The 14,512-nt window shown below is 32.9% G+C and overlaps 1 protein-coding gene across 5 annotated transcripts in view; it reads right to left on the bottom strand.

The window, feature by feature from the left end:
• Positions 1–14,512, bottom strand: part of NAALADL2 (N-acetylated alpha-linked acidic dipeptidase like 2) — a 1,264,638-nt gene that overhangs the window by 119,503 nt on the left and 1,130,623 nt on the right. The window lies entirely within an intron of this gene.

Raw genomic sequence — 14,512 nt, 5'->3', positions numbered from 1 at the left:
AAAAACATATATCTATTTTTTTCTTCCTTTTCATATACCCATTAGATTGACCTCTTTGGCAGAGATTGTAACCTGGCAACACTGGTAAAGTGGCCATTCTAAAGCACAATTAAAACGGGTAAATGAATCTTCCTTTCTGTCTCGTCATTTTCTCTTCTCATCCAAACTTCCATTAGTAACCACTTAGAAAACTTTGTTTTCTTTAGAGAAAGGCCTGATAAATCATTTTAATATCTTCATTCAGAAAATTAGGTGAATATTAAATAGTAAAATAAAAATTCTATGCTTCTGTGATAAAAATCCTACAACAGAAATAGAATGCTCCTTTTACTTTTTATTTCCCAATACTTATGTTTGAAGACCTGAAGTTGATCTTAGTACACAGTTTAGTGATTAGATCTCATATGAGCTATTTAGTATTCCATTTTTTAAAAAATTCAGAGAAACATTTATATGAATAGTACGTTCATAAAGACAATGCTCTTTAACACATACTCAGAATCCTGGAATTCTGGTGGGGCACAGAACGAGGAAGCAAGAGGGCCTGACTCTGACCAGAAAAAATATATATATATATATTTATTAATATTATATTATATATAAATCTATAATATATATATACTAATATATATATATTATATTTATTTCCTTCAGTCTGAATTAGATGTCTCTGAATTTCTATTCCTATTCCCTTGAAAAACTAGACCATGCCTGACTCTGATTCATAATTTTGGTAGGAAACAAAAGACATGGCAGTCAAACTCTCAGATGGTTACTACCTCTAAAGAGAAGTCTCTCATCTGATATTTAGGCTGAGAAGGCTTAGCAGCACATTGAATAGTTAATAATATGCTGACTGTATTTTGGGAGTTGAAACTTGGTTATAGTATTAAAGTGGTTTTGCAACTTTGGCCAAATGACTTCAGACAAGCCATTTCAAAAGTCTGTATCTCAGCCACCTTATAAGTAAAATTAGGGGTTTGGAATGGACAATTTCTAAAGCTCCTTTCAACAGACATAAAAATGCCAGTAGCGAGCCTTTTAAGACACACAAAAGACATATTATTTTCTTTCCTTTTCATATTAATTTTCCTTCCACAGGCAACCAACAGTAAATTCCAGCATCTATAGCAGGCAATAGCCAAATCTTGAAAATAGAAAATAGGAAAATAATGGCAATCTAAAGCAATATGGAAATCTGATCTGACACTTTAAAAGGGCTTTTTATTTTTATTTTTTTAATACAACTGCAGTGCTCTTTGTCTCATAATACTTAACTCTGAAGTATTGCTACATTCTGATGGGGTAAGAAGAAATCTCTCTTGCTGATGAATGTTTCTGTAATTTTTAAAAGTGGTTTTCCAGTGATTTTCAAAGACAATTTCAGCAATCACAAAGAACATATCATGCAATCCAAGACTATAAGAGTGTATTTGTTCTTCATTATTTAGGAAGAAACACACAAAAATATTATAATAATTTAGCACTGTTTGGCTAACTCCAGGTAGCAAAGACATTTGGAGATATATGAGCCAATGAAATACTGAAAAGCAGCATCATAAATTAAAATTATGGCCTTTCTTTCAATAAAATACTTTTTTTTCTTTCCTTTTCTTTTCCTTTTGCTTCCCAGGAGTGAGAATGGTAGGAGTTTGACTATGAGCTTTCTCACAAGTATTGATACTAATGATTGTGATACTTGATATAAGACTATAATTCTCCATGTCCTCTTGAGTTAAGATCACAACTCTAAAAGTCTGTGGAAAAAATATTTTTCACATATCTACTCCTGACAGATATCCAGGAATAAAAAAAATCCACATTTTAAGTGCATAACACCATAAAAAATCATATATATATATATATATATATATATATATATATACACACACACACATATATATCTCAGATAGATCACATCTTTACAATCACATATAAAGCCACAGTCTAGAGATGATTTTTTTTCATCTCAAAGATGAAAAAATATAAGCATTGATATATTAACACTATGGCATATTTTAGCAGTTTATTTCATCTGTGAAGTCCAAAGCTCCCATATCGGGTTAGTATCTGGCTGTATTGAGGTTGAGGAACGTTGCTGCCAACAAATCTTAAAGATCTTCTCCAATTTAAGCTCATATGCAAAATAAAGAACGATGTTTTAAACATTTCATCCATCCTAGCATTGGCTTTTTCCTTACTACCTATTCACATAAATAATTAAAATTCATGTTGATATCTGAAAAAGGAATATTAAAGAACCTAAGCTTTATTTTTCATGGTAGTGGGAACTCGTTAAAGTTAATTAACTCTTTAAAAATGCTTTTAAGCGTAAGCAGTTATATAACTATCCTTATTTTCTACTCAGTTATATAACTATCCTTATTTTCTTATTAGACTATTAGAATAAAAAAAGAAACATAGACTAGAACATTGAAATTTGAGGTACAGCATCTCATCACACTGTTTCTATTCATGAACCGTGAACTTTGAGGGTAATAAGGCTTTTATGTCATGAGCAAATATGGCTGTCAATACTCAGAAAGAAGTTTTGCTTCTCAAGAGCAGGCTTCTCTTTTATTTTTATTTGCTTGCTTGGCTTTGCACAAGGCATTTAAAAATCTATTGAGTAGAAAATAAATTGCATACATTGGTTGTGCAGTCATAGGAAACTTAACTTGCTGAAGGACTCATATTTAACATTGATACAAAGTTAAGAATGTGATAAACTAGAACCTGAACATATTACAGAGCTTTAGCTGAGATGCTAAGAAATGGACTGGAAACATTTCAAAAATATGCATCATGGCAAGGTTAGTCTTCCACTACTGAAGGGATTAAAACATATTCATATCTGAAAATGATCTAGTGGGTTATGGTGAAGGACTTATATAAACTCTTAACAATATTTAGATCCCTACTTCTGCTATGATGTTTCTATAAATCCCAAGTGACTGCTGCTGCTTCTATCTCTAAATAATAGGATTCCTCTGAACTCTCTTTTCCTCTGGATTAGCTATGATAAGAACCTCTCTAAAATGAATTAGGAGTGAAACCAACCAGTCACTTCCCACAAAGGCTCATGTTAGTAGATTACATCATTTAATCACTAAATGTTATAGGTTTGTTCAAGCCCATAACATTGAATAAAAAGACTTAAATCATATGACAAATATTTGACAAGAGCTGCCTTCTTACATTGCCCTTGAAAGTTATTTTGATGAGCTCATTATACTCAAAATAACGAGTTTTCTTGTTGATTGTGTCAACTGTACTTTGTCACTGATTCAATAATTTTCTTCAATTATGGAGAGAAATCCCATTAACTAAGACAGTGTAATCTGAATTAACGAAATGTATGAATTGTAAAATATATTAAAGAAACATTTTCCAGGAACGAAAGAAAACACATCTAATACTCAAAGGCTTTATAAGCAATGTTACAGACATTGCAGTAAAATCCTCTACCTTAATTTTTCATTTGTATTCCCAACAATCCTGCTGAGGACGTCCATATTTTAGCAGTGAGGAGATAAACTCAGAGAAGATAGGAAACCTAGATAGGCTCACTCAGCTAGCATGAAGTAGAACCAGGAGTTTCTTATTCCTACAGCCCAGACATTTTGATCTATACCATGCTGCAGTATCCACTTTCTCATAAATGTTCCATTTTATAGTGTATCTGTCGGGTGATCTGGAAGTCAAAGATATTTGAGGAGAGAAGAGAAAAATGTTTCATGTAAAGAAATACTAAGAAATTTAAGTCCTTTTGGGTAAAGTCATATTTAGAGATGAGAATTCTTCCCTGAAAGCAGTTAGAGACAACACAGAGACAAGTTCCAGAAATCAAAGCTCATTTCAGGGGGATAATAGAAAGGAATCTTACTGAAAACCAGCAAGATTTTGACTTGCTTGTGTTTGAATGAAACAGGGACACATACTTTATATGAGAGAACCTTAATTTTTAAAAATTCACCCATTGCAATTATATTCCATGATTTTAAGTAAATTTATAGAGCTGTGAATCCACCCTCACAATCCAATTTTATATTTCCATAACCCCCCCATAATTCCTTGGAGTCTCATTTGTAATCAGTCCTGCTCCTATGCTAGGCAACCTCTAATTTATTTCTATACATTTGTTTTCTGAACACTTCATATAAATACAAGCGTACATATTTTGTAGCTTTGCATTTGTTTTCATTTAGCTTTTTGCAGATGACTTTTTTTTTGACTTAGCATAACGCTTTTGAGGTTCATCTATGTTGAAGCATATATTAGTAGTTCATTCCTTTTATACTGAATAGTATTTACTTGTATGGATGTACCCCATTTTATTTATCCATTTGCCAAACTGATGGAAATCTGGATCGCTTATAGTATGGAGTTATTCTGAATAATCTGCTATAAATATTCATACACCTCTATTTATGTAGACATAGTTTTCATTTTTCATGGGTAGATACCTAGTAGTGGAATTATTGAATCATAAGGTAAACTTATGTTTAATATTTTAAGAAATTACCAAACTGTTTTCCAAAGTAGCCATACCATTTTACATTGAAAGAGCTTTGATTTTTATCTTTGGGGTTAAATATTTCAAACTCACCTACTAATATGAATAGATCTTCTTTGAATATCTAGAATTTAGATGCTAAGCACACTATTGAAGACTCAATGGTTGTGTTTCTCCTCGTTTCCTATGTTGAAGCTTTAATCCCCCAGCATACCTGCATTTGGTTATGGGACCTCTAAGGAAGTAATTCAGCTTAAATGAGGTCATAAACTTATGTTCCTAGTTAGATAACATGAGCATCCTTAAAAGAAGAGAAACCAAATCATCAACAAAATGAAAAAGCAGCCGACTGAATGGGGGGAGAATATTTGCAAATCATATATCTGATAAGTGGTTAGTATTCAAAACAAACAAAGAACATATACAACTCAGTAGCCAAAAACCAAACCATCCAATTAAAAAAATGGGCAGTGGATCTGAATAGACACTTTTCCAAGGACATTCAAATGCTCAACAGGTACATGAAAGGGTACTTGATACCACTAATCACTGGGAAATGCAAATCAAAACCACAATGAGATATCACCTCCTACCTGTTAGAATGGGTGTTTTCAAAAAGACGAGAAATAACAAGCGTCAGCAAAAATGTGGAGAAAAGGGAACCCTTGCACATTGTTAGTGGGGGTGTAAATCAGTGCAGCTACTGTGGAACCTAATATGGTGTTTCCTCAGAAAATTAGAAAAAGAACTACTATATGATTCAGCAATTCCATTCCTGGATATTCATCCTCCAAAAATGAAAACACTAATTGGAAAAGATATACAGGCATCCCCATGTTCACTACATCATTATTTACAATAACTATGATGTGGAAACAATCTAAATATCTATCAATGGATGAATGGATAAAGAAAAAGTGCTATACATATACATATACATATACATATACATATACATATACATATACAATGGAACATTTCATCCATAAAAAGAATGAAATCTTTCCCTTTGCAATTCCATGGATAGACCTTGAGGGCATCATGCTAAATGAAATAAGTCAGACAGAAAAGAATAAAAACTACATTAGTTTCCGGTGTACACTACAGTGATTCGACAAGTCTATGTGTTATGCTATGCTCATCACAAGCGTGCCACCTGTCCCCACACAATGCTATTACAATGCCATTGATTATATTCCCTGCGCTGTACCTTTCCGCCCTGTGACTTATTCATTCCACAACTGGAAGCCTGTGTCCCCCACTCCTCCTCACTCATTATGTTCATCCCCTTAAATCCTCTCCCCCCTGGCAACCATTAGTCTGTTCTCTGTATTTATGTGTGTTTCTGCCTTTGATTTTACTGTTTGTTTCATTTTTTAGATTCCACATGTAAAGGAAAGCCTAAGCAGGCTAATATATACACCAACAATTTATTCAGGGACACAAATGGGACAGTTGAGAGCTTGCAAGGTATCAGAGTTCCAGGGAAGAATCTTTCTTCACTGAAGATCTCTCAAAAAACTAGTGGAGGTTTGGAGTCTGGAACTTCCTCTGAAATATGAGTAACTAGATTCTATCATACAATTTCTTTCTTGTATTTCTCTCATATCCTTAATTATAAAGCACAACAAGCAGTTGTGGATTGAAGAAATGATGGTGCTGAGGTTGGAAAACAGATTATAGTGAGTTAAGAGGCTGAAATAAATTCCTGATGCCATATCTGCCATTGTGGTCCATTTGTAGATTTTTTTTTCTAGAAATTATCTTGTTCTCACAGGCATCCAACTGACTAATTATATGCAAACAATAAGAATCAAGCTTCTGCCAAAAGAATTAGCTCTGTAGCCAATAGCAAGTTACTTTGGCAGGACAGATGTATTCATTAGCATTAAAAACACTTAATTTTTTATTCCTGAATTAAATACTTGTAACTAATTTCCAAAAGGGACAACTGAAGATATAAAGAGAGAAGACAAGTGACCCTAGGCAAAGTATTTGATTCTTATTATTGGAAAAATAAAGCTTAACCTTATTATTTTAGGAATTGGAATTCATAGAGAGAAAATAATGTTATTTTTTTAAGCTGCACTGCTTTCATGAGATACAGGGAGGCTTAGTAATGATGTTTTTGAAATAAAAAGTGTTTGGATCTAAGAAAAGTCCTCTGGAGTACATATGGATTCGACTAGATATCCAAGAGTAAAATTAAAAGAGTAGTCAGTTGAAGTAAATACTTTGGAAGCATTTGCTGGCAAAGTATAAAAGTCAAAAATGAACGTGACACTGGTGCATGGTCAAAAGCAAAGTATGTTTTATAATTCAATAATAATTAAAATATGGAAGAAATTAAGAAAAAGAAAATTATCTGAATTTGAACTGTTGCCAACAAGACTACTACGGCTCCAAGCTCTTCCTTAGCTGTGTATTTTAGACTCAGATAATATCTAGTTCTTAAAAATAGTTTTTTATATATTGAGTACACTCATGCCATGAACTTCTACATACATTATCCAGTTTAGTTATCTAATAAATACTCCCAAAAGAATCCTGCTGTTTGCATTTTTTTTGCCTGTTTCTTAGAAGTGAGAAAACCAGGAAAAATAGTGAGGTGTGAGAAACCATCACCATTCTCTGGACATAAGACAGTGGAAATGAAAACAAAGTGGAACCTACTTACTATAAACAGGTGTGGTCCTTTGCTCCACCTCCACCCAGGCTTTGATTCTGATTTTCTCTTAGTAAAGTATCTAAAGCAAATGTACTAAATCCCTAGTCGTGTGAAACGGGGTATGACAACCCAGCAGGAGAAAGAACAGAAACACAAAACATGGCCTGAGGGTTCACCATTTTGTGCTGAATGTTACAAGACTCTACTGAGGGGACGCTAGAACGAGATCAAATCAACATTATAAACTAATTGTTTTGTTTCTGATTTCTCTAAGGGAAATCCAAAGATAATAAATACAGAGCAGTAACAAGCATAAGAAATGAGAACTGCTGACTAGAGACGTTCTTTCTGCCATGATGCCATAGTAACTGTTGAAGAAGTCCTCTGTGGACGGTAATCTAAATGCTGCTAAAGTTCATCTTACTTAGATAAATTTACACAGGGCAAAGCGCTACAAAAACATTACTTGAAATCATTGTACTTTCCAGTGAAAAACAATAGCAAAATAAATGTGAATAAATAATATATATATATTAATATAATAATAAAAATAATAAATAAAAATGGATAGCAAACACACCAAACAAAAGTTGCCTGTTAGAGCTTACTCCTCACAAACGATTCCTCTTTCTAAGGAAGAGGAACTTTTTTTGAAAGTTAGAATGGATGAAATTCTATAATCAAAGATTCAAAATGAATTTAATTGAGATTAAGAAAAAACAGGGAAAATAATCTGAATATAATAGTTATGGTCCAAAAGGAAATTATGAACATCTATATATTAATAAAGAATTCAACTGACAAATGAAATTAATAAATTTTCCTTTTTCCATAAAGTTTATTATTTGAGAGATTAAATGATACTCTAAAGAAAGGTATTTCCTTTCTTTTATGCCATGCATGTCAGCCATATAGAAATAATTAAAAAAATAATTTTCAAGGTGCACATGCTCTATCACATCAATGATAACTTGTATGTTGATTTGCATTTTGAATTTCCAATAATTTATATGCAAAATACACATTTACATTAAAATAACCTTAAGTTTCAATTGCCTTAAAGCACAAAATGTATCAACATAAATTTTGAAGATTTTCAATGACGATTTTATAGAACCAAATAGCATTTTATAAACATAAAAATATGTGTAATGAAATTTTTAAGGTTGATATTTCAAATGTATGATAAAAAATACATATTGTATATCCTTTGTGGAGATTCTTTTTTTTTTTAAGATTTACTTATTTGAGAGAGAGAAAGAGAGAGAGAGTGTACAGCAGGGAGGGGGACAGAGAGAGAGTCTGAAGCAGACTCTTCACTGGGCAAGAAGTCTGATTCGGGGCTCGATCTCACAATCCTGATACCACCACCTAGTCAAAACTAAGAGTTGGAAACTTAAACGGATACACCAATCAGGAGCCCTCTTTTGTGGAGATTCTAAATGGAGGTAAAAGCATTCATTTTATATGAATGTTTGCATTTATATATACAACCATATTTATGACCTTCTTCAGATAATATTTCTTTAATAGGAGAACAGAATCACACGTCAATTGAAATATAGAAAACCAACATTTCATACAAGATCAAGTCATAGCTATGGATTAAAAATTTATTACACTGAAACAATTTTTCTATCAATAAAATTACAAATAATTTACCATCAGTTGTTTTTTTAAAAAAATCTGTTCAAAGATACAGAAAACTATATTAACATCTATTTATAGTATCTTTTCACTACAGAATTCAAAAAGCCTTATTTTATAATCACTTATTCAATCTAAGAGAATTTTTATTGTTTTTTTTTCTGGAATAAAAAATATTTCTGAAAATTACTAGGTAGAGGATTTCATTTTGATGTGTTTATAAGACATCTGAGATTATGTATAATAATAGAAGATCTTAACTCTGTGTAAAGACTGAATTGTGCAGGAGAGCCTTGATCCTTAAACGTTACTTTACACTAGTATTTCCCAAAATATGTGCCATGAACATCTACTTCCATTTCGATAATACTGGTCTAAACAAAGTTAAGTAGGCATCATTGAGTCACAGTTTTTACAAGTCTCTGATTTAATAATATGCTTTGTGACTATGTAGTAGTGTGTATATGATATGCAGTCTTTTCAAAAACTAATTGACTCTAGATTCTCTTTCATTCTTTCACAAGACAATCTTAAGTGATTACTGTAGTATATATAGGTCTACTTTGAGATTGTAGATGTAGGCTTTCATGATTAAGAATTTTAGAAGTAACAAAAGAATTTTAGAAGTAAAGCAATGCCATTAATTGTAATTTTGGGTGTAAAAGAAAAAAAGTTAAGTAAAACACTGCAGTTTATTTTTTTTAAAGATTATTTATTTGAGAGAGAGAGAGAGCAGGGAGAGGGGCAAAGGGAGAGAGAGAGAGAGAATCTTAAGGAGATTCCCCCACTGAGCATGGAGCCAGATGTGGGGCTTGATCTCACAACCCTGAGATCATGACCTGAGCTGAAATCAAGAGTCCAACACTCAACGGATTGAACCACTCAGATCCCCCCAAACACTGAAATATTTAGATCAAGGGGGCTATGTAATTTTTTTAAGTATGTATTTTCTAGTTCTCCCAATTTAAGTTCCAAATGTAATATCATCCTCATGAACACCTTTAGTGGCCAGGTACCACCCTCTTCTACCATTCTCCATTAAAGGAAACAAGATATTATTGGAGAAATGGCTTATTCGAGATCATGGGAAGGGAAAGGACAAAGCAAGTCTCAAAAATCTTGTGCCAAAAATCAAGGAAGCTGTCAAAGATTGATGTAGTCATGTCAAAAAATTATAGGACAAAACTTGTAAGAATTTTATCAAAGTTGGGATAATCTGAACATCGAACACAAATGATTTTAATTGATGGAGATCATTGATTCTATGAAAATTGACTTAATATATAAAAACACTGCAAGGGGAAAGCATCAAAAGCATTTATTATTACCATGTGAAGCAGCTATTATATCAACTCCATGACAATTATTAGTAGAGAAAATTAATTAAACATGTAATCTGCCTTTTAATAGAAACAATTCACTGTTAACCAAATAGTTTTATGTAAGAATATTTGTTAATAAAGGCAAAATAAATAATAAAATTAGAAAATTATCATCTTACAATCTTTAGTAAAACTAGTGATTCGGATGAGAATCATAGATTATCATAAAGCTATTAGGTTAGTGGCTAACAAATGCAATTTGTGCTGATTACCACTGTTTATGTTCCTTCTCTTTCAAGATGCATGGTGGTCATAACTTTCCCAGTCCCTCAAGGTTAGGCATAGTCCTGTGACTTGGTACAGGCATGAAAGCAAGGGTAACTTATGGGCAGAAACGCGGAAGAGCCACTCCACACTTGTCCATTTCATTTTTTCCCTGCCTTGGTGATTACAAAGAGTGCACTGATATGCAGATATAATTCTGAGTCACTCTACAGTGGAAAGTTGCAGAATTTGAATGAATAAGAATTTTTTTTTTCCATTTTAAGCCAGTGAGATTTTGGGATTATTACTGCAGTGTAACCTAGTTTTTCATGACTATTATAATGGGAAATTGAACACTTGACTGTGCTAAACTAACATCATAGATACAATTTTCTAGTAACAAAGGAAAACATCACTATTCAATGAAGAGATCAGAATCTCATTATCCTCATCAAATGATAAATCTTAGAATCATTGATGATATTTCTACTAGGTAAGAAGTGCATCTGATGGAATACAATATGATGCATATATCATTAATGTTGTATTCTAGCCAGAAAAGCTTAATATTAACATATGATCAGACCTTAAAATTTAACTTCTAGTTCACAGGCTATTCAGGGGATAGAGGAATATGTTAAATGACACCACATATCCAGAAGGTAAAACTAATGACAGGACAACCGGCCTATTTTCTTCATCAAATCAGTGTTGTGGGGTGGGGTGGGGGGATTTGCCTAATGGCTTTTTTAAGTTTTTAGGCATGTAAGGCAGTATGATACAGTGAAATACAGGCCAGTAGACTTTCTTATGTTGCTTATCATCATATCCCTGGACTGTAAGGGATCATCATATCCCTGGACTATATTCTTAAATAGAGATGTTGAGTAAATATTTTATAAGGATGAAAGAGATTGGAGCTTAGTCTGAGTCCTATTTTTTTAAAGATTTTTATTTATTTATTTGCGAGACAGAGAGAGAGTACGAGTGGGGTGAGAGGCAGAGGGAGAAGCAGACCTCCTGATGAGCTCAGGGGCTCCATCCCAGGATTCTGGAATCATGACCTGAGCCAAAGGCAGATGCTTGACCACCTGAGCCACCCAGGTGCCCCATATATATATATATATATTTAAAATATGTATAGTATATATATATATATTTATTGATTTATTTGAGAGAGAGAGAGAGAGCATGTGTGTGCAAGAGACAATGAGCAGAAGAAGAGGGAGAGGGAGAGGAAGAAGTAGACTCTCCTGCTGAGCAGGGAGCTTGACGAGGGACTCTATTCCAGGACCTTGCTGTAATTTTGACCTTCGCATCTATGGGTAGCAGTTAATTACCTATAAAATGAGTTGTTTAAAGGCTTTTGAGGATATTTTCAGCACTATTAAGCTGCAAAACTAGGATATTTAGTTATTTACATTACTCTTGCCATTACTACATTTGATGCTAGTAATAGAATAACCTTTTGAGAAGAGTCAACCATTCTGGAACAGGAAATATTTATTTAAAAAGTAGAGAGTGTCTTCATTTCCAATTGATATTCCAACAAGGTTTTTGAGAACCTGACAAGTTAATTTTCACATTTATATTGAAGAACAAAGGGCAAGAACAGTCAAGATATTCTTACAGAAGAATTAAGTAAGGACCATGAACTACCACATAGGAAGATTTATTTTAAAGACATATGTTTGTACATCAATGGTGAATAGACTGGAATAGAATTAAGAGCCCAGAAACAAACCTATACATGTGTAGAAACTTGACAAAACAGTTTTATGGTACATAGTAAGGAAGGATAGTATTCTCAATAAATTAGGAAGAAAATAGAAAAATAGAAAATAGAAAATTACACCCCTAACTAAATAATAATCATCATCATGGTAGATTAAAAATTAAAATGTTAAAGAAAAAATTATAAAGATTTATAAAGTAGCATAAAAATATTGTCTTGGGTTATGGAAGAACTTCTTAAAATGCTGAAGACACTAAACATAAAAAAAAATTGTTAAATTAGATTACACTGAAATAAGAACTGTTCATTAAAAGATACAATAAAAAAGAGTGGAAATAAAAGTCAAAATCTGGGAGAAGATATTTACAACACATAAATCTTACAAGTTCATGGCCAGAATAAAGAAATATCTCCCATGAGTCAATAAAAAAGATAAACAATCCAATAAAAAAAAATTAAATTTGGCAACTAACAGGTGCTTAAAAAACATATGCACAAACATCTAGAAAACCCAAACTACAGAGAAAACCCAAACTGCCAATACACTCAATTGAACACTCAATTTCATTAGCAATCAGAGAAAGGTGTAGAACTTCAACCACAATTGCATATATCCTATTAGCAAAAATTAAAAACTATCAAGTTTGGTAGAAGATGATATTAAAGGAAATTGTCATACATGCCTCCATGAATTGATACTACATGAGTCCACTTAGCTTAACAGCACTGGAAACTAGTCACTTGTGTCAACATAACTATTTATTCCAAAAAAAATTTGTTTATGAAGACTTTAAGCTAATAAATAACTTCATTGTGTCAAGAAATTTCTACAAACCAACATGTCCAGACAAATAGCCTACTCTTCCATGCAAACACAAACTTCCCTGGGTAATCTGCTGCTCACTTGGACAAACAACTCGTTTATAAAATAGTCTTCCCGTTATTGTGTCCACCATCCTTAATCTATCGTCATGAATTTTTCCCATTAAAATTATTTCTCTGAATTAGAACGCTCACCTTAAAATTTAAGTCTAGACACTCAAATCTTCTATTAATATTTCCTCCAGGATATTCCTTTCTGAAATATGACTAAGATTCAGTCAAGTTGTTGTCCTCTCTTTGTGAAGTCAATGTAATAACTTTTGCTTAATCAGTAGACTATTCTGGTGGTTTTGGGGGGACTTGACAGTCAATTATCCCAGCAATTTAGCATTACCTAATAGGCTTAAACATGAGTCTGTAATTCCATCCCTTGGTATATATCTTAGAGAAACTCTTATAGAAGGAGACTTGTACAAAACGTTCTTAATAGTTGCTGGAAACAAATGAAATAGCCATCAACAGTGAAGCAGTATATAACCTTCCGTATATCTACACAACAGAATGTTTTACAGTAATAAAAATAAATTACAATTATACCTACCAATGTGGATGAGGAAGAGGGAACTTGGCTTCTCTTCATTACCAGTCAAAATTTGTAAAACTTAAAACCCAGCTAACACATGTCTTTACTTATTCTTCAAAATCAAATACACCTTTGTTCTTCTGAATACTGTAACTCCTTTTTTGAATATTTGACTGATAGAAAATATATCATGTAGAGATGTTCAAAAAAGTCCGTGTTATATTAAAAAAGCAGTAATCTTTTTTTTTTTTGCTTTAAAATCCCTTTATTATTTCCCCAAGTCATCTGACATAAAAAATATAGTTTTTCCTACTCTGAAATAATTCTGTTCTCTAAGATTCTCATCAGTCTCTTATTCATGCTTTTACTATGTGGTCCCATGTTCCCAGTCACTTAGTGTTTTCATTCTGACATATCTCTCTGTCTTCATACCCTCCTTCAATCGGGCTATCACTAATCTGAATTAGCCAAGATTATTAATCAAAGAAGTTATGATGAGCCACAATTTCTTGATCTTGCTTGGTGTCTTTCTTCCAAACCAGGGTTTATAACAACTTTACTTTCTTTTTCACATAAGGAAGTCAGGCATAACCCAATCAGCACAATTATTTCCCTGGTCACAAGAAAAGACTCAAAATAAGCATGATGCCAGTTCAGAGTGATAAGATGAGGGTCCGTTTTGCTGGGGCTTTATAGAAATCAGCGGTATTGCTCTTCTGAGAAAGTCACCAGAGGACAGATCTTCTCTTGCTTTGACAGAATTAGGTACAGATAAGATTCTAGGGACTGCTCCGAGCATTTTCTACAATGGGGGAATTCCGCTGGTGAAATGCCCAACAGAGAGAAGGGTAGAACTAAGAGGATAATAGAGAAGTAGATCAAGTGCTGCGTTTGAGCCACTCCTGAAGCATGCCTCTTTAATTACATGAGAAAAATAGAATTATTTTCTTTTTAT

Source organism: Canis lupus, chromosome 34, assembly GCF_003254725.2.
Source record: "Canis lupus dingo isolate Sandy chromosome 34, ASM325472v2, whole genome shotgun sequence".
Taxonomy (NCBI): domain Eukaryota; kingdom Metazoa; phylum Chordata; class Mammalia; order Carnivora; family Canidae; genus Canis; species Canis lupus.
This window is presented reverse-complemented; position numbering and strand designations above follow the sequence as displayed.